This window comes from Anser anser (genome assembly GCF_964211835.1).
Source record: "Anser anser genome assembly, chromosome: 2".
Lineage (NCBI taxonomy): Eukaryota > Metazoa > Chordata > Aves > Anseriformes > Anatidae > Anser > Anser anser.
In genome coordinates, this window is record NC_139721.1 from 19,795,090 (window position 1) to 19,817,441 (window position 22,352).

The 22,352-nt window shown below is 39.6% G+C and overlaps 1 protein-coding gene across 10 annotated transcripts in view; it reads right to left on the reverse strand.

Moving 5' to 3' along the window:
• Positions 1-22,352, reverse strand: part of OXR1 (oxidation resistance 1) — a 272,879-nt gene that overhangs the window by 197,511 nt on the left and 53,016 nt on the right. The gene's annotated exons all lie outside the window — the stretch shown is intronic.

Genomic DNA, 22,352 nt, shown 5'->3' on the forward strand with positions numbered 1-22,352 from the left:
ATGAGGCAGCTTTGGCTTTGCTAACACCAAAGATTTTGCTGTTTGTCAGGGAAAAAAGGGAATGGCTGTCCACAGGAGCTCACACTGTTAGAAAACGGGCAATAATGCCAGCACTGAAACGTCTAACCTGCCCCACATTTTACAACACTTCTGTTGGCTATTGCTGCTCATTCCTGACTGCTATAGCCGTGTTCATTCCTGGGCTTGTCGTGGTCAGCTCTGCCTCACCTCACCCCTTCCGCTGCCAACAAGTGGGCATGAATCTCAAGAGCTCCAGCAGTGATTGTTAGTAATATTAGTAATATTCCCTTGCCTATGATATATGCCTTTATTTCATAGAATCCCAGAGTGGCTGAGGTCGGCAGGGCCCTCTGGAGCCACCCAGTGCCACCCGTGCCCAAGCAGGGACACCCAGAGCAGGGTGCCCAGCACCACATCCAGGCGGCTTCTGAAGGGCTCCAAGGAGGAGACCTCACAGCCTCTGGGCAGCCTGTGCCAGGGCTCCGTCACCCCTTTCACCTGCACAATAAAGAAGAGCTTCTCTTGTTTCCATGGCATTGTACATTAAGCATTTACCTTGTACACCTCATGGTCTTCAGGTAATGCCAATGTCATTTCGATGTCGCTTTCATCTCCACTGTCTCCACATCTCAAAGGCTCTTTTAGCAGCATCTGCTTTAGCCTGAGCTTCTGCTGACCTCTGGCACAGGCTGACAGCATTCCCACCCATTATTGATGATAACTTACGGGTTAGCAGCAGAAAACTGAAGAGTAACAAATGCATTGTACACTAAGCTGCCCTCTCCTCTAGCCATGATGTTCCTGCTACTCTGCTGCCTGCCAGCAGCCATTACTCAGACAGAAAACAAATTAATTTTAAAACCTCAAATAAAAGTATGAAAAACTTCAGTTCCTCTTCAAAAAGAAATTAATTAAACTCTTTGCAGGTACAACAGCTACCACCTTGGAAGAGGCTTCCTAGTGAGGTGGCCGATCAGTGTTCAGGAGGCCTTTGGGCGATGCCCTCACAAACATGTTTCAAGTTGTGGTGGGGCCTGCAGCGGTCAGGCCGGAAGGACTCGATGGTCTCTGCAGGTCCCTTCCAGCTGAACTATTCTATTATGCTTGTTCTCTGCTCTTTATTTCGGGGTTTAGTGGAACAGCACCTCTCACAACACTCCTCAGATGAGGCTTTGCAAGGCTCTGACAAACTGTTTGGTGTTAGAGCCACAGGCTGACTGTGCTGGAGCTGACTCCATCCTCCGGCTCCTTCTCCTCCTCCCCTTGCCCAGGCAGGGCAAAAGGACCTTTTCCCTCCTGCAGAGGAAATCTTGCACTGACTCAGTTATGAATTTTCATGCATAAGGAGCTCTCTGTGCCGAGACTGGTGATAAAGGCTGTGCTTTAGCTACAGCAGAAATGCTAATCAAGATGTTGAGATGCAGCCGGAGATGGTGGCATTAAGACAAAAGGGATGAAATGGTTACTTTCCTTCGCATACCATCAATAAACTGCTATCTAATTTGAAGTGACATTTTTATAGCTCTTGCAGAAACATGAAAATTAAAGGGTCTACTTGTTTAATAAAATATGACAGGGGGTTTTACTTTGACATTTTTCTTTTTTATATTCTTATTAGAAATAATTAGAAATTTAATTAACAATTGATGATCGGACTGAATGTTTCTGATGAAGCCATTATTATCCATGAATAAAATAGGCTTTCCCATCAATACTCCAAAAGTAAATTTAAATGAAGGCAAAAACCCTAGACAGGATTCTCAGCAAGTTCAAACTGAGGTTGTTCTTGTTTGTAACGGGGTGGTGTTAACTTCCACAAGCACTGCTGGCCTTACACCTTCTGGGTCCGATGCTCCGAGTTCGGCTCTCCTGCACTCCTGCGATGCCATGTGAGCATCCTCTACCTTGTGGCTAAAAAGGAACCTCCAATGTTAAAATAATTCCAAGTATTCAAACTGATTCTGAAGCCCTGTGTTTACCAAGAAGTAAAAGCTGTCTGTCACTTATTGCATGTATAAATAAAGATCTAAATAACTAGGCATTTTTATTTTAAAAAAAAATATTTAAAAAAAAAATCATGACAGCAGCAGAGCAACAGCCGTACTATGTAACAACCAATTGTTCTGAGTATGTAATCAAAATAATTATGATGACAACCAAGAGTCAAGTGATAATTTAACAAAATACCCCTAATTTTTGACCCAGTTACTGGTTTGTGGTAGCTTAGGATATTTATTCAGGCCAAAAAGTCCTACTAATCAGAAAAATATAATCAGCACAAACTGCAAGCAGATACATTTTTCCAGAATATCACTGCCTCCACCTTTCATACCTGAATTACTTTCTAATAGGTGTATCAATCAAACAGCAAATCTAATCTGAGAGAGAAAAAAAAAAAAAAAGAGAGAGAACAGATTACAGTACTGATTCTCTGCTATTCAGAACAAGGAAGAAGCTTAAATGGGCATGGAAACAATTCACCAGTGCTTGTATATTGCTTTGGGGAAAAACAAATAATGCTTTGATCAGGAGTATTACAGCACTCACTCAGAAACACTAGCCTGCATTTAGGAAACTGGAATGTAATTTTTAGTAACTGAAGTATGCAGAAGTGGGCTTGCGACTGTCACATGTGCAGTGCAATGAGACCCTGACCAAGACATTTCCCCCACCCACCCGAAATCTGTCCCAGGCACCACAAACTTGAGGGGAGGAGAGAGAGCTTCTCCTTCACTGTAATAAAATGTATGAGGGAGGGCTGGCACGGACTATGGCATGTGTCTCATCCATCTCCAGTCACAACATGGTTACTGCACCCCTTGATTTGCCATCACAGCAGCAGGAATGCATTGCAAGGTACAACAGGCAAATTGGAGCTGCTGACTATGTATCATGAGATATTGACTTACGGATTTATAGGCCATTTTAGCCTTTTGTTCTTTTAAACTTCTACAGAGATAGGGAACAACAGTCCATTACAATTCAATAAATAAGCTGGTTGCCTGCAGTGTGGAACAACTACAATTCTGGAGTTTTGCCCAGCTCCCTGCTTGTTTCCCAGGGCCAGTGATCACATACTCCTGAGGGAGGAACCAGCAGCACTGGATCAGCCATCCAGTGCTGAGTTCTTTAGAATGCAAGATCATTTTAACCTTCACAAAGCCACGTCTTCACATTCACGTGACAAAGACGTCCGCAGACTTATCAAAGAAAAGGCAACACAGATACATGTTGTTACTAAGTCACTCGTGGTTTAGCAGCTAGAGACCTCAAGCACACAGCCTTACTCCAAAGAAATAAATTTTCCCAAGTTACATGTAGGGCCTATAAAACCTCTGGTTTATCACAGGCGAGGAAGATGACCACAACTTGCTTCCTTCAGTATCTGCACTGTAACCCAGCAGGGACACTCAGCACATGGCACTACACAACTGCTTCAACATAACACAACTACTTTCATGCTGGTCTCCTTTGGAAGGAAACCTTTACTATGTTCCTACAAAGATAACAATGAACAACAGGCACTTGCAGGACCAATAACCAGTTGTTAAATACCAATAACCAATCTGTTTGCAAAACCAAACTAGCAATATTAGTTTAATCTCAAGGTTATTGACACTGCTGCCTCATCTCCAAACGTTTCACCTACCCTGCAGAAGCTCTGTTTGCACTCTGTGACTTGGCTCTGACATCTCAGTCTGCACCGTGGCATGTCTGACACCTTCTAAGGAAAAACAACGTACCAGGATCATTCACTTCCCTTCCTACAGCGATTCAATGAACTGTGGTTGGGCCCTTCACAGTCTGAGTAATGATACTGTGTGGTCACCAGACCATTCCCTGCAATACCAGCACTATTTGAGGACATCATTCCCAGCTGTAAAAACAAACTGTGTCATTTTGTGAAGTGGTGACATTGCCCAGGACACAAACCATATTGATTTTTGCTGTGTTTATCTGTCTCTCTATATCTCTGCAATTCCCTGGGGATTCTGATACCACTTTCTAACAGTGCATTCTTCCTGTTTTCCACTGAATTAAATGTCAGCAGATGACAACTTATGCTTTGTTTTTGCCATTCTGTAATTTAACAGCACTAAATAAGGATTGGCATCTGATTGTATAATCTTTTTGCATGAACTCTGTATTATTTTAACATATGTTTCTGCCATCTTACTAGGTCGGAGATCAAAAGCATACATGGTAAACCTGTTATAAGTGTTTATTTCACTGTTAACCACTTGGTTCAGCAACTTTGTAAAGCTGACAGGCAACATTTATTTAAGAAACTTAGGATACATGGTTAAATGTTCTTTTTTTTTTTTTCCCAGTAAAATTATCCCAGTAAAATATGAATAAACAGTCCAACACATTATATATTATTCACACTAATGTAAACAATCCTCTGCCTACTTTGTTGTACAATACCAACTTCTTTACCTTGTTCAGGGGGTGCAGGCTGCTTCTGCAGGACCCCCACAGCGCTCCAGGCCAGCGGCTCTGCTGGAATCAGGCCCCAGGGCTAGGGAACAACCCGCGGTGGGACCAGGGAAGGTGAGGCTCAGGAGGTGACTGTGGAATTAAACTGGCCTCGAATTGCCTGGGGGTCAAAATCCCAGAACACTTTCTTCCACACTGGAAAACGCAAGGCAGCTGAAGGCAGGGAGTTTCAACATACTCAGATTTTAATCTAGGCAAAACAAGAAATGGAAGGAGTTGATAATCGTATCCCATACCTCAATAGGCAGTCACATGGGAAATTAATGATAATTCAGTACTTCTAGTGATTTCTGCCCAAGATCCCGCAGAACGTTAGCCAGTTCATATTCCATTACAGATAGAGGAGAGAGCACACGCTAATATGATGCCTGACTCCAGCAGGTCTTTCCTTTGTACCAAAGCCTCCAAATTAAAGAACAAATTCAGGGTTATTTATTAAAAATAACTGTTTTTTAAAAGGGAAGGGAAAAATTACAGGAGTTGCAAAATAAAAAATCGAGGTGGAGTAATTTGCTCTTTGTTTTCAACTTAAAAGGAATAAATGGGCCTGGAATGGGGTTTGAAATACGACTCGAGATATGGCTCAAGATGACTTTCTTGTCATCAAGTGACTGATGCAAGCTCCTATTTCAATTAACCTTCAGAAGAATTTAATGGAAATATGCATAACTTGGCAGAAATAACATATGCATTTCAGCATTATTGAATATCTTAGCAATTTACAGAGGTTGTTCTACGTCTTGAGAAAGTCTGAGAATTATGCCCAAAAAGCAAGCAAAGGAAATTTTTAAGGCTTGCGTGGAACCACAAGCTCCAAATGTTAATGTCTGCAAGGAAACAGAAGCTTCAATGGCTAAAAATGTAAATGGCTGCTAGTAAGCTGCATGCCTTAAGACCATATCAAAGCACTGTCAAATCAGAAAAAATCACGTATGCACAAAGTTGTCACCCGTCACCTTGGATATTCATTTGTATTTACTGGAGCTTCACCTCTTGTGCAACGAGTGACTCAGGCTGCTCTAGGATCCAGCATCTTTCACAGTAATGGGTTCACCAAAGCTGTAGTGCTGTTCTCAGCTTCTGCTCAGCAGTTGGCCTGAGGTTACAAACTGTACTGTTTATTGAGCCTCATTAAGACTGCTGTCATGTGGGATCAGCTTAGCTCGGCTTTAAGAAAATATTATAGAATCGCCTAAATGTGCACTTCCCTTTGAAGTTGGAACACTTAAGTTTGTAACATATTCCAATTATTCTAATAAATCGTATTCTATGACTAATAAGTGGTCACATACATTTGTTGGTTTAAAACCTGTCTCCAACAAAGGTAATAATTACACCAAAATAATTTGTCAACACACAATTAATGCTGCAACATGATTATCTCCTTTGTCTAAGGAACAAAAACCAAACCCTGATCATGCAGGGGTTGCAAATACGCAGTATGTGCCCAACACCTTTGGCAAGAAACCAAAGAACTATTATAAATTTCATACTCAATGTTCAATTCATCTAGGCTGGCCCAGAACATTTATTGAACATTTATCTCACATACTATAAAGCAGTGACAAAGTAGGTTCTGCATGAATGCTATTAAATCTCCTCAAGGCGTCGTTACAACTGGTAGCGTTATTGCAGAACAAGAACTTTGCAGTTTGTGATATATTGTACAGTAATTAATATAACAAGCCCGTGATACATTATCATAGGGTTCCTGCTCCAGACGTGGGGCTGGCTTCTGGGAGATATGGAGGAGAAAAAAAGCTTCCCTTAATATGCTTGTACATTCCCTTCAAACTATTTTATATTTTCATGCAGAAAGTCTCAGAAATGGAGGATGACAGAGAGGGGCATTTAAGCAATTGTTATAAAGATAGCACATGGTAACAGTTTTAAGTGGCAGAGGAACAGACCTAATAATCTTTTCTATACCTCTCTGCTATCATAAACTGTGATAAAGAACACAAGAGAAAGAATGAGCTCCAGCTAAAAGAAGGAGATAATTCCTAACACTAACGTTAATTAGTAAAGAGATCACCAAGGCATTGAACCTGCTTCTGCTAACACCAGCAGAAAAATTCCCTGCAATTTTGCAGGATGACATTCAGTGTTTAAAAAAATAGGAGATTCTTTATCAAACTAGATGTCCCAGCAATTTCTCCCAGGAATCTTTTTTTTTTCTCTTCCAGTCATTCCTTTTTTAAGATATATTCAATGAACTTTCCCCTACACAGAAAAACAATTTCCATCCCTGTATTACACAAAAACTTTTGGAGTTGGAGCAAAAACTTTTTGGAGCATGAAGCTCATGTAACCATAAAAATGAGAATCTAATACTATGACCAGAAAGCCCACTGTCAACTCAGGGTAACTATTTAAAAAGCACTGAGTGATGCATGTGAAGCAAGGGTGAGGGCTATATATAGAGTATATACATTCAGTACCCTCTGGCTATAATCACAGAGAAGCATTACTATGCTCTCATGGATCAAAACCCTCTCCTGTGTATCACCTCCATAACTTGCTAATCCATCTTCTTCACATTCCCCTTTCAAATTCTCCTGAGTTTATCAGTTTTCACGTCCTATCCTATACCTTCTAGGGGATTACTCAACACTGCTTTCTGAGGAATGTCTCTCAGAAAAAAAATGAATTCCATCTTGTATGCAGAATATTTGATGACTTCTATATTTCGTATGTGAGTATTTTAAGTCCAGGTATAAAATGTGGGGAAGGATGCAGAATTTCTCTGTTAGCTGGCTTACAGGAGACAATGCAGCTCTTCCTCTCGTTATTCTCTGTTACTTTTCTTTTTTCTATTACGCAGTGAATTTAAGACTCGATAGCAGTGCATCAGGCAATAAGCTCTTCAGAAGTGATGTTGTCTTTACATTTAATTCAGGAATTTTCTGACTGCTTGAATGTAGTTTCATTACAGTGCATAGCTCTAAATCATCCTCTGAAGTAACCATTTGTTTGCAACCATCAAACAAGCAGATCAATTCAAGTACCCTCTCACCAGCTGAGAATTTTCATGCTTAAAAGTTTACCATGAGAAAAGGAAATAGGAACCTAGAGCACGGAGTCCAGCATGACTTATCATCCTGCCCCAGCAGGCCAAAAAAAGACGTACGACAACGAATGAAAGACCCTTCAGCATAACATTTCATACAGCGATATCAAGCTTGTCTTTTTTCTTTTTCGTTTTGAAAATGTATGCAAATTTTCTTTTCAAGCCTCTATCACTATGATCATTTCAAGGGAACAGTAATCTGACAGTCTGTTTTAATGCCTGTTTGGAATAGTCTTAAAAGTCTAGGCTCTCGTTTTTTGGAATATATCATAAGTGGCTATTACGATACCCTGATACCCTGAAAGAGAGTTTAAAAGCCAGTATTTTTTTTTACAGAAGAAATGAAGAAGACTGGTACAAGCCCACTCAGCCTCATGGTATTATTGATCCATTTAGACGTGTAAAAGCAACACAGTAGAAGAATTGATATTTTGAAAATGAATAGGTAATGGAGATGGAGGTGCAGTAGCCAGTGATAAAGCAGCACTTTGGTGTTGAAAACCTGAACTCGTGCTTTTGATTAGTACAGCAAAGCAAACATTTAACTATTATTGAATGACATTACAAAAGTAATTAGGGGAAAAAAATGAAAACCATTCCCCCAGCAAACAAAGTAGTTTTATGTTGAAATAAAAATCCACACCCTCAGCATGCCCCAGGGGAAACTAGAACAAACAAACAAAAAAAAAAAAAAAAAACAAGGAGGCAATAATAGCAACACATCATAATTTTGTGAGTGAATTTTAGTTTAATTGGACATCAGCACCACACAGAAATATGAATCATTGTGATGTGACTGTGGTCCATTATTATGGAGGATGAAATGCCAGCCGATGTGACTCATTAGACCTTCACCTAATATGCTTTCCTTCACTGCAGAGCTGTGAAGTGGATGGAGCAGTGGACCCTAGCTGTGGGGTCTGCACTCTCTTCTCTGCTTGGCCATGACCTTAGAAGTAACCCTGGCAGAAGACGAAGCTTTTAGAATAACATTTCACTGTATTCCCACTTCTTTTTAGCATGAGTTGTGTATCTAGATTTAGTTCCATCAAACACAGGGAATTAAAACCCTTTTTTTTAAAAAAAAAAACTAGAAATCCAGGATGAGAACAGGAGTCCCATTACTGACAAGCGGCCAACACTATTGAGCAGAACCCAAGGGAAGTTTCCTCCAGACTATAGTCAGCCAGCAGTTTCATTCCCTGAGCAATGAGGATTTTTCTGGCATTCCTTAAAAAATAAAAATAAAAAAAATAAATAAAAAATCATCCTATCTTAACAAAATTGTGTTTCATTACCACTGAGTGAATGCAAAACCCTTTATGAACTCAACTAGTCCTTTTGCCTCTGGCACTACTTCCACAAGTTAGTTTGTGATAAAAAAAAAAAAAAAAGGCATATATTTTGGTAGGCATAAACTAAGGCATATATTTTGGTAGGCATAAAATCATCCATTCATCCATCACCTTTGAAATTCTTTTAAATCAATGTTTTGCCTTATATAATGTGGTAAGAATGTTATATTATTTTTTCAAATGCTGTTCACTGTTTTCTATACCTTATCCTTTTCCTGCTGTTCCATTTCCTGGTGATTCAAACAAACGTATCACTGTTGACATTCTTCACTGACCTCCTCTACATCGTGAACGTCAAGAACCAGCATGACTTTGCTTTCCCTGTAAAGACATAGGTCAGCTATCCCAACTGGCATTGAAGAGCAGACCCAGGCAACAAAATATTAATTAACCAGGGGTGCATTTTATATACTGGCATAGCTAATCAGACAGGAAGCAGAAGATTAGACAGATATGCTGTTTCGAAAACCTGAACACTGCGTAAGGATCATCCACATTAAACAATTATTGTGAAACTAACACTATACAAATACAGCATAAAGGCAACCAGGCACACGTTTCCATAGCGCATTACAGATGCTATCACTGATATTACCCTGAGTATGAGTGAGTATATGAAGTATAATTAGTGACCTATATTCTAATTCTATTCTCTTTTCTTAATACTACTGTTTGAAATTAGACTGCCTCTAGAAACTGGGAAAACAAGCTTCTAATGAAATAAGTGGTTGGTTTTTGGCATACTATCACGTCAGCTCTTTCACACTGGATTTTTTGCTATTCCAACTAAAATACCACTTACGTTCAATCACAAAATAGTGTAAAGTAGACATTAATGAGAAAATTGCTACAGACAGGAGACAAATTTAAGAACAGGAAAAACCTAACAGGAAGATTAATCTTATGTTTATAAGGAAAAATAAAAATAAAAATAAAAAAATAAAAAAAATAAAAATAAAAAAATAAAAATAAAAAAATAAAAATAAAAAAATAAAAATAAAAATAAAATACAGTTTTGAGAGTATAAATTTAGAGTTTCAGTTTAGGAAAGTATTCTCACTAAATCAAGGACAAGTGGTATCTACTAAACATATTACAGAATTGATCAAAGTGTCAGAGGAAATAGTTTCAGCAGCTTGGGATAGACAGAGACAATTTAAGAGAGCCTTATCCTGTCAGGTGCTAAGCAACTCCTTAATTCCTGCTTTTATCGGATAAGGTATGAAGAAACAGCTTGCGGGATGATTTCTTAAGGAGCATCCCAGATACAGGCTCTGCGATTCTGACTCTAGGAAGCATTGCACCCACTTATTGTTGGCTTTACAATACACCTGCAAAGGGTGTTACTGTGATGCTACAGCAAGACCCTGCAGGACTTCTGTTATGGGTTGCTATTTGCGTTCCCCTACCCAAGGGGGTTGCATCGCAGTGGTACTGTGTGATACTAAGGCAACTACGATATGTCTAGTGCAACCTTGACGGAAGCGATATTAGGAGTGTTTTTAGAATTGTCTGAAGAGTTTGAAGTTTCTTTCAAATAAGATCAATCATATTTCAATAGAAGTGATGAAGCTTTATAAACAAATAAGCTAAGCAATAGAGAAGATTTTTAAATGTTCAAGAGTCCAGAACTCCTGGTCTACAAGGAGTATGGAGCCTTGGGCCTGAAAAACCCTGGAGAATCACCTAGTGAAATTTCAAAGGTCCAGGCAGCCCTTGTTTTTCCATGGTATGCTAATAGCTGTCCCCTTTCAAAAAAGAAAAAAAAAGAAAAAAGAAGGAAAAAAAAAAAGCTTACTTTTTGCTCTTTGGAAAACAATTTAGGACATTAAACTGTTGGAGAGTGTCCAGAGGAGGGCTACGAAGATGGTGAAGGGCCTAAAGGGGAAGACATATGAGGAGCGGCTGAGGTCACTTGGCCTGTTCAGCCTGGAGAAGAGGAGGCTGAGGGGGGACCTCATCGCGGTCTACAACTTCTTCGCGAGGGGGAGTGGAGAGGCAGGGGACCTATTTTCCATAAACACCAGTTTTTTCCATAAACACCAGTGATAGGACCTGTGGGAACGGTGTTAGGCTGAGGCAGGGGAAGTTTAGGCTGGACATCAGGAAGAGGTTCTTCACCAAGAGGGTGGTTGCACACTGGAACAGGCTCCCCAGGGACGTAGTCACTGCACCGAGCCTGTCTGAATTTAAGAAGAGATTGGACTGTGCACTTGGTCACATGGTCTAAGCTTTTGGGCAGACCTGTGCGGTGCCAGGAGTTGGACTCGATGATCCTTATGGGTCCCTTCCAACTCGGGATATTCTATGATTCTATGAAATTAACAAATTCATAGTTCCTGCAAAGGGAAATAGGAACAAGGAGAGACAGCTGCAGTGTACACAAAATACACTTATTAAACTATTATGTTTTGAATCCTACCTCAAAAAGAACAAAACCCACAAAATGATTTAAGATAGCATTGATGTTAAAATAAATAAATAAATAAAAAATAAAAAGAAAATATATATATATATCTTCTGGAGCAGTCTGAAAACTTTTGGGGCCCTAAGCATTGACCTGGCAAGCTCAGCAGCCTGCTCTTCTTCCTTCCCTGACCACCTTCTACATTATTCCACAGTCTACTATCAACTTTTCCTTCTCTTATTTTTGCTTCAATTTGATTTGCTACACTTAAATGCTTTAGAAGAAACTATAATTATGATGTAACACACTTGGAAAGTTTTTGTCATATTTAAAACATTTTAATTTCTGTCATGCTACCTCCTTCCTAAATCTATAATTGAGAATCTATTAATTTTCCTAGAGCCATCAAACTGTTTCTCTATACACGTGTAACTCCATTTTTTTTTCTCAGCTCTTTCCCTTGTTTTCATTTATTCACTCATACTCCCACCTCTTTTTTCACTTCTCTCCTGTTTGTTTCCTCCCTTTATTCACTCAATCTTTTTATTGGCCCTCTTTATTTTCTTAATTTGCACAGAAAGGAAAACAAACAGGAAAGCAGAGTATTTATAACCAGATACATGTTTTCAGAAAGGAGTTATAAAAGAAAACTTTACGGACATTTCATTATAAACAAATTGGGAAGAAAACTGCATCTGCAGACCTGTGCAATGCTGAGGTGCAAGGTGCAGCTCCAGCTGAGCGCACCTTGGCTTCCTGAAGGACCCTTGGGAAACATGCAGCCAGGGGTGATGCCCAGGAGCCCCCCACTACCAAGATGTACCATCCACGTTGCAGGAAGCGTTTGTTGTTATTTTCATCTCATAGATCTTTAAAGCAACAAACCGCACAAGGACAATGAGAAAGCCTGAGCCAGAGCATGAGATTCTAGCACCTTTACCAAATACCAAATTAAAGCTGGGCAGTAAATGGCTCTATCTTCCCAGCAAAATTTGTTACATCTTTGGCAAAACTACCTGTCCTGAAGAAGACTTCATCTGCCAACACATCATAAATCTGCAAATTTTTAGCACCGCAGAATGCAGCCCTACCTACATTTAATGAAAAAATGGAAGGACATATTTTACGCTTGAATGCACCAACACAGCTTCTGTTGAAGCTAATGGACTACTCACGGTGATAACTGCTGCTCTTCATAATTACAAGCTGTGGTAGCTGGGGACTTGAGCCATGACTCTACGTTGGTGCAACACCCCATATATATCACGTTAAGTGCCATACTTACTGGCACTTTCAGGGATTGTCCATGCTCCCAGGCGGGAGCATGAGGCTTTGGGCAGATGATTTACCTTCTCTGTACTTTGACACCAACCTGTAAATCCCAGCAGCTTACATTGTGAAAGGCTGAGAATAAAATACACCAAAAGTTTTGAGAAAGGACTATTTAACAGTAACTGAACCTTTATTTGTAGCTACCGTACCTATGATTTTCAATTCCTGAATCAACAGCTCACCTTTCTGAAGCTGAATGTCATCTTTCCTTCTTTACATCCACAACATATTCAGAAGGCATCTCCCTCCTCTTTGCTTTCCTATTTACTGAAGCAATTATTACCCCACTGGTAAATGTACAAAGAAGGGGCAGGGGGTGTTACCTTTTTTTAAATGGTATTACAAATGAAACTATATATTTCTACAAGGTAGAAAACACAAACAGTGCACTAAACAAATATAAGAATACGTTCAACAGAGAAGATCTCAAATACTTTGACAATAGAAATGAATCTTTTATTAAGAAACAATCTAGGTTTTGGTTTTTGTTGTTTTATATATATATATATATATATATATATATATATCCTTGTTATCACTTGCTTTCACTAAAATGCAGTTTTTAAAGTAAAAAGGGCTCAGCTCTTCCTCCTCTCCCTCAGAAGACCTACCTACAGGTCCCACGGGGGAGAGAAAAGCAGTGCCTGAAACTGCACGATAACAGACCTGGCTCTGATCTCCCTTCCACTGAGATGAAGCCCCTGTAGCACCACCAGGTCCAATGGGTTACGCCTCACGTACAACATGCAGAGACCACAGAGATGTCTTTGTAGGCAGCAATAGATATTAGTGCAAAGAAACACATCAAATTACTGGAGATTCGTGAGACTAATCTCGCAGTAAGTCACAGGCCATCTGTCTTTACTAACATAAATCTAAGAGACTTTCAAAAAGCAATTACAGCATATAATTAAACCCATTTGCAGACATTACAAGTAAGGCCAGTGGATCTTGTAACCACACTAACACCTCAAAACATGACTTCACTTGGCAGCTCCAGGCTGTCCGCCTCCAGCTGACACCACAAGCAGCAGTGACCATCTGAGAAATCCTTTATCACAATATTCACAGAAATTAAGTTAGATTCACTGGTCAAGGCTATTTTTTTCCTTACAAAACATATACAAGACAGTCAGAAGGACAATTTACTTAGGTTATTAAGTACTAATATCTGCAATGATTTACTGCAATAGTAGAACAACACTTGAGCATCTTCTCATCTAGGTTACAGCACTTTTTAAAATAGAGCCCAAACAGCATTCACTTCCTTTTGGTTGCAGTGAATAGTTTGAAGGTTGAAATTACATTCTCTGTCGATCACTGGAAGACAGACATAGGGACAGACTATTGAAAAATTTCACAGTGTCCTTTTGGCTGCCTTCCAGTCCCATCTCCAAGTGGCTGCTATTCTATTTAATGTAACTGGAGTCTACCCTTAGGATGAATATCTTTCTTCCTGACAGTTTTTGTTCTTTTTCAAGGCAGAGAAACAGCCGCAGCCCAACAAAGACTGCCTCTCCCCAAGCCTCCGCCTGCCTAGAGGCTCAGAAATGGAACAAACAACATGGCCAAAATGCTGCTGCAGACCAGGTTGCAAACAAGATTCTCTACAATTTCACTGAAAATGCAGAGGATATAACAGCTGTGGTTAGGATAACCCCACAAACAGAATTTTTTTCCAATTGCAAAGATCTAAAACAGGAATGTATTCTGAGGAAAACTTGTTCCATTGCTGCAGTACGCAGCAACCAGTCAGAAAATGATACTGCATTGCTAAAAGATTGTAAGCTGCAGCTGATTCTTGTAGAAAACCACAGAAAATGGTGGTTCTTTTTTTCTTCCTTTTTTTTTTTTTTTTTTTTTTTTTTTTTTTTAAATTTCGTACAGACCACAGGCTAAACTGCCTGTCTGGCTGCATTTAAAAGCTTCATTCCAGAACAAAATCCAACCTGCCTCAAGTCTTCAAAACAGGCACACATAAAAGGTTAAATAAATTCTCTGCATGGCTAGTCTTGTGCTAATTGCTAATGCAACTACGTGCTGATCATACTGACCGGATATTAAAGGCATGGCAGCACACAGGTCCAAACGCATGACTTAAAAAAGCAAGCTAACAATAACATCAATCTGTGTCTAACCTACAGTGCCCTTGGGGCACACACTACACGCATAAGGGCAAGTTCTGCTATATGATTGTTCTTCATGGCTACCAGCTGCAAAATTGGACAAGCCTCTAACTGACCAATTCTTGCTGGTTGAGCTACAGGCTCAGCCAGTTACCAATGCTTCTCACGAACTTTCTTCCTGCTCTGCACTGTAGATGCTTGTGCAGCATCACAGCTCTGGTGCACACGATAAGTCTGCACCTTCTGCTTGTTATATCTGCAAGTAGCAAAACACTAAGGTGTTTAGCAGCTATTTACGCTCCACAAAATAGCCAGGACTCATTCACATTTACTCCAACTCACATAACTTATCACAATCCCATTACATTCAGAAAAAAAATCAGTTAAGAGCAATTTGTGCCAGGAGCACAAGCAAAGAACTATTCCATTATAACATGCCTGTACTGATAAGTTAACATCTTTCCCTTAGGAAATGTCAACAGCAACACCACAAAAAACAAACCTATTAGTTTGTCTAAATATTAAAAAGAGCCTGAAACAGTTTCTAAGACATCAAGAAACCCAGTGCAGAGACAGCATGATTTTTTTTTTTTTTGCTGCAAAAACAAATAGTCCTTAGGTTAGTTTGGAGAGCAAACAATGGGCAGTCAGCACGGATCTCAGAGATAAGGAGGGATTCCCTCCTCACAGTATGCAAGGAACATATTAATCGTGCAAAAAGAAAGTCTTTAGAGGGAAAGCAAAAAATATATTATCTTTCTTTGGGAAAAGAGAAGCAAAAGTGTAAAGATCTGGCTTCTAGGGAAAAAAAAGGGAAATCTAAGGAGATGACTAAAATCAATTTGCCAGTTACTGGGTTACTGATTTCTGTACAATGCGAAGGGCTAGGTATCTTGCACTTAATACATTGCTCATTTCTTTTACTTAGTATAAAACACAGTCACAAGAATCTAGTATTGACAGCTACTTTAAATAACACCACTCTCCAAACATAGAACAGTCTTGAGACAGATTCCACACTTTATAATACGCTAACCATTATTAGATATTTTTGTATTTTTATTACCTATACATAATATCATTATTATTTATCTTTATCATCACTGTATGACAAATAGCAGCACTGCACTTGTTATACATTATTTAATGGCAAATAAGCCCACATAACCTCAGCAGGAAGTCAGTGCTGCAGAACAAACGTGGTACTTGTGCCCTCTACATCTACAAAGCACCACTCACTTGTGCATCCAAGAGCACGTGGCCACAGACCCCATCCTTTCCCTCCTTAGAGGGCAGAGAGGATGTAATGTGGAAGAGGAGTTACCAGTTGCTGTTAGCAACCAGGTACCAACAGGACCAGGATTTACAGCTTTCATTGAGTTTCGCTAAGTAGGAAGTGGCTTTATCACACTGGAAATAGAAACCAAGCCACAGCTAGCTTACAGTCCTGTCTTCAAAGGTTGCTTACTATCCTGCAAAAGTGGAAGAGGCAGTTGCCTGAAATACTCTAGATAATCCCATATGGTTTCTCCCTCCTCTAGCTAGCAGGAGGCAAGCCCTTTTTGAGTTCCCCACCTAAGCCTCCATCTTTCTTTTAAACCCACCTCTCCACAGCTGGGTCTAACAAACAAACCTTGTTTTCCCATTCAAGCTAAAACCTCTGAGCCTGCCTGGAAAGCGACGAGAGAAGACACTGGGCCTCCAGCGCAGGTTAGGGGATGGATACTTTCATCCCTGGTTCTTCCACTTGAGAGTCTGGGAAATGGAATGTCTTCTGATTCTTTTAGCATCAATTAATTACCACAAGGCTGCAATCCGTAGCTCCTTCGGGGTCAATACTTTGTTTACTATTGCCTTTATACCCAAGAACAGAACTTAACAGACTATTAATATGCAATTGTGCTTTTAGCACAATTTTTGTGATTTTAGCAATCTGTCATCTAAAAATTAAAACAAATTCACAGTTAATAATACAGCGTGGTTCTTCTGTCAGTATGAGTTTCCATGCTTGCTATATTTTCAGTGATTTACAGATTCTCCTTTTTTCTTTCCCAAACAAACATAAGGATGTTTCTCATTGCTAGAACACTTGAGCTGGAAGCTGAAAGCCAGGTTTGATGCTTACTCATGAATTAGTAATTGGGATTTTGCAGGTCAAGCTCTGCCCTGGTGTCAGCTGTCAAGTTACCTTTTATTGCAGCCATGTTAAATACACACCCACACCCTACATTTATAGTCATAAATGTAACTACTTATATCCATGGGAATTGAAAGGTTACTGGACAGTAACAGGACAGGTCAAGAACAGGACAGAATCGGGCTCTTCATTTGAATTTGTTCTCATTAAAGGAGACAAGAAATCTGCTCGCTATTTCTCACAGCTGTTAATACTTTACTCAAACAAAACAAAAGCCCATACTCATGACTTTAAGGACCAGCAGATGCGCTCATTAAAATAAAGGGAGTTTTATCTTTTTTAATGAGCAGTGTTGTTTTTCAAATCTGAACATAGGCAATAATCAAGCAATCATCAGTAACACAGGCAATAATCACAGAACAAGTTTTCCAGTTGGTACTCAAGTTCATGACGAAATAGTGACTTGGGAGGAAATAAAGACGGGTGATACTTGCATCATTTTCAGGGGAATCAAATAGATTCTCTCTTCTCCCTCTCCTGCCACACACTAGGTACAGCAATGCTGTATCACTTCTGGATCCTGCTGACAACATATATTGCTGAGACAATTTTGGCTAGTATCACAGACATGCTATGCCAGCCTTCTCTGGTATTTCTGATCTCCTATATGCAACAGGGTGTTACGTACTTTATCTGCTTTATCTCTTCAAATGTAGTTTACTGATTTTTGGAACTTAATGTATTTAATTCAAAGGAGGTTTATCAGCATTTGTATTTATAAAGTGTTTTGAAGATCAGCTCTTTCATAAATTAGATGCACATGAATAGAGAGATTTTTTCCCCCTCAATTGCCCCCTCAAATCTCAAATTCCCACTGAAAGGCTGGAATATGCCCAGGACACAACCTTTATTCCTAGTCAAGCTCATTCCTACCAGTGACCACAGCAAGACTTGAAGTTCTGCAAAGACAGCTGGCAGCTGAGAGAACATGGATCTGATGAACAGCAGTCTTGTGTCTAACTTGCAATCTGTTCCTGCTGTTGACGCAGATATATTTTTAATATAAAGGAGTGAGTCTAGTCCCAAAAGATTACAGGGAGCAAAAAGAGAGCTTACCAGATTCCTGACAACATTTTGAGTCTTTGCATCATTTTACATTGCTGTTTGTGCAACAAGAAAGGTCTGACAGCAGGACTAGCAGTTCCTTTAAGGAAAGAATTTGCATTTGCAGAACTAGGGACGAAACATTAAGTTAGAAGAATTTTGATAAAGGATTGTATTTTTAAAGCAAATCTTCATTTAACAACATTTGACCTCATTATCATACATATAACCTACTCCTCTTGCTCTTTGGAAGAAGATTTATTGACCACACAGGATTCAGTCACTCCCTTTGAATTAGTAAGTACTTCTTGCAGGGCCACAGCGAGAGCCCTGAAACATAAGGAGGAAAACAACACTCCTATCCAGAGCAAGAACAGCCCAAAAATGCTCTCACTTTTGTGAGTGGCTTTTCTTAAAACAGGACAGAACCCCAGAATGGCTAAAGAGAGGTTGTCAAGTGACAGAAAAGTGACAGAAAATGTGGGAGAGAGGCACTTGACATTCATGCATATGTTGCAATGCCTTTTATACCGGTGTTGGAGACACTGGACCTGGAGCATTTAAATAGATTGACTGCTTTTGTATGCTGACGTCAGTGTAAATCACTACAGCACAGTAAGCTTCACCATGACATCTACGAGAACAATTTCAAGTTCAGCATTATAACTGCACAGCACCACACAGTTCAGACCCCTGCTGCCTCACTGGGTTTTTTACAGGGCTGTATGGATGTAAGCTTAGACAATGAGTATGTATTACTTTCTCTTCCCAGCTGTGTTGGGTCAGAGGGTTACAGCCCCAAGACCTGCCAGCTTAGCTGACCTTTCTGCCCACCATCTCAGCTGTAAAAGATCTTGGGTTAAATCTCTTTTTCTAGAAGAGCTGAGGGAGTGACGACCAGGAGCTGGAGCAGAATTGGAACAAAACTGTGAGCCCAAATTCAGGTATGGAGTCTGGCACCCTTGTGAATTTGGAAACCCCCTTCTAGTTATCTGTTGTTTCCCAAAGTGAACTTTTCCCAAATAAAACCAGGATTTAGAAACATTGTTTCCTTCTCTAATTGTGAAGAGTTTTATGAAGTGCTGTGTAACATCTGTGAAATCACAAAACTTATTGACTGTTCTTACAGGCAAGCACAATGTCTGTAAATTCACAAAGGAAAAAAGTACAAATAAAAGACAAATCCTTGTACTTTATTGAGTTCTATTTGAGGAAAGGTGGTTTTTTTTGTTTTTTTTTTTTTTTTTTTCCCAAAATGTGTCCTGTTACTCTGATTAAATCCATTAATTCCCTCTAATGTGAACAGCACTTTGAAGCTCCATTGATCAGCGTGATCATTGCCGACATTTTCGCATTAGCTTCTATGGGCTTAGCATTATTCTTAACTTGATTCTTCAAGTGTGCTTCCAGAGGACAAGCCATTACCAAGGATTTTATTATGCACAGCCACATTAAAATTATTTTTCAGCATCTTCCATTATCTCATTGAACCTTCTAGAACAACTGGCTGTAGTCAGGTATTTTGAAAACAGAACTCAGACTTTGCACTGCTTCTTGTTACATACACAAATATTGCAAAACAGAATCCCATCTTCTCCAAATACAGAAAGAATGGAGGCTTTTATTGACATTTTAGGCTGAGCAGCAGAATAAAGATCTATGAGGGAATATCAGTAAGGATACCCAACAGTACTGAGTTCCTTGTTCTTCACATGCTATCACAAGAACATGCACTTAGGAACTTGTAGCAGTAACTTTCCAATGGTAATACCAATTCCCCCTGCATCCTAAGGACTTCTTTCCAGTGACAAAGGAACACATTTGCTGGATCCCATCAAAATCCTACAACAGAACAACCTCTAGACTCACTCCCAGTGAGTTTGGCTGTGTGATGAACAAGCATTTAGTTAACTCTGTGTCAAAGCAGTTGGGAGTTACATACATCTTTATAAATACTTAATTTTCATTGAGGTTTCCAGTTAACTTAGTAGAACACAATTCAGTCAGTGTAGCAACTGCTACAAGAAACTGAGTCATGGGTCAGCAATTGGGGCTGAGTCCACCCTCTGCAGAGCAAATGCTATTATGTTTTGACCAGCAATTTAATGAGATAATCAGATCTGGGGGCAATACACCCAAAATCTGATAATGTAGACTGATGCTGTCCAGAGTGTAGGCTTCGGCTGATAATCCATTTTGGTACCAGTGTACGTTTGGTATGCACTTAGTTCTGCAAGAATAGACTTCCTTGTGTGATCTGGGAGGCTGGAACCCAACAGGTAATGTTATCTTTATGACTTAGACTTGATTTAAATTAAGACCTATTTAGTTCCTTTTTTTCCAGCCACTGAAGATACATTTAATAAGCTTAACATCATCTCTGTGTGGAGTAGCAAACAAGGTTTTGGAGCTGCTGGCTGAAGACCCAAACAGCTATGTGCTGATAGGAGAAAGGGTCTAGGTTGCAACCTCAGTTCGTTCTGGAGTTACCATAAGAACTACTGCCAGGAAGCCTTCAATAGCCACACATCTGCCAACTGTATTTCTCTTCAGTGGTTTCCGTCTATTTTACTACAGTGGGCAGGAAGACTCACCAAAACTGAGATAAATCTGTTTCTGTTGACTCCATTAGAGGAAAGGGAAAGGGAAAGGGAAATGGAACACCACCACCACCACCACATTGACTAGGATTCTGGACAAAAACACTAACTCCATGTAAACAGTTTTTGGGATCTTTGGTACCAAGTCTCTGTCTCTGCAGTTTTAAAATTATTTCTAAGTTTGGGAAAATTGCACCTTTGTCCATCAGAGAAACCTTTCCAATAAGTCATCCGGGCCTGCTTTTTCTTCAAGACTGGAGTGCTGAAACACAGTACAGCATACCTTCTGTCTCCCACCATCACAACAAGCATAACATTTCCAGTATGTTGTAAAAGTACTGGCTATAGGCTAAGGCTTACATGGAGTTAGGACTCAAACAAGACTACTTGTTGCCCTAGAATGAGCACAAGGGTTAAAATAAAAAATGTTTAGGACAGATTAACTGTATACCAAGATACAGCATTACTACTAGCAATTCCTAAGAGTGCTGTTATAGAAAATTGTTCTGAATTATGGTATGTAATTGTAGAATTGCAGAACAATACAGGCATGAAGGTAACTTTGGCACTTACCTGCTCTAACCCCTTGCTCAAAGCAAGGCCAAATTTGAAAACAGATCTAAATATCTAACTGTCTAAGTCAGGACAAGACAGGGACTTAATTGTTCAGTCAACTCTAGAGTTTCTCCAAGGAAGGACATTGCCAGCAGATCAAGACAAGCCATTATTTCCCTCTGCTCAGCAGCAGTGAGACTGCATCAAAGTACTGGTTCCTGTGCTTTGAACTCCCCAGTACAAGAAAGACATTGATAAACTGGAGCCAGAAGAACCAGTTTCTCCCATCAGTACCAACTGATTTCCTTCTGTACCAGTACCAAATCAGCATCAATTTCTGACCAATCTAGTAGGCACTGGAGTATTTCTGCCCTTGGTTTCAGAGAATCACAGAATGGTTTGGGTTGGAAGGGACCTTAAAGCCCATCTAGTTCCAACCCCCTGCCATGGGCAGGGACACAGGGAAAATTCTGTTCCTTATAGTTCTAGGGAATAATAATGTTTGGGGCCAGAGGTAAAAATGCCATGTCTGACAATCACTTTCTGGTTGTCCTACTAAAAAATTGATTTTTCTGTTAAATTTATATTCCAAGCAGAGCCATTAGATTTTAAAGGTGATGATCCCAAACAATACGCATTTCATATTCTCTTATATTCCCAAATCCTGTCAAAATGTATATGTTTAGATCTTTCTGGATACTGCTTTCAAATACACAAATGCCTTTTACATAAATGCAGTGCAGGGACATACAATTTTTTTCAGTGTCATGGTCCCCTTTGAAATGTCAGAGAACTCTCACCATGAATAACTTTTACCTGTCTCAAGGGGATTTTCACACACGTTACAGGAAACAAATCAGCCTTAAGCAATGCCCTTGTGCAACATACTGCATTTTTATTCATTTCTGCACACCTTCAAACTTCTGCTATCTGGCATACCTAATTTCTGTGCAACAGCCCCAGTTTCTGTCTCAACATGCTAATGCTCAGGTATGTACAGAATGAAACAACTGCATATACCAAATTAACATCAGTTATCATGGTTACATCAGTTTCAACACATTTATTTTAGTTTGGAATATTTTTGTACATCCTCTCTGTGAAAAAAAAATAGTAATATGTAGTATTATTGAAAACACCTATAT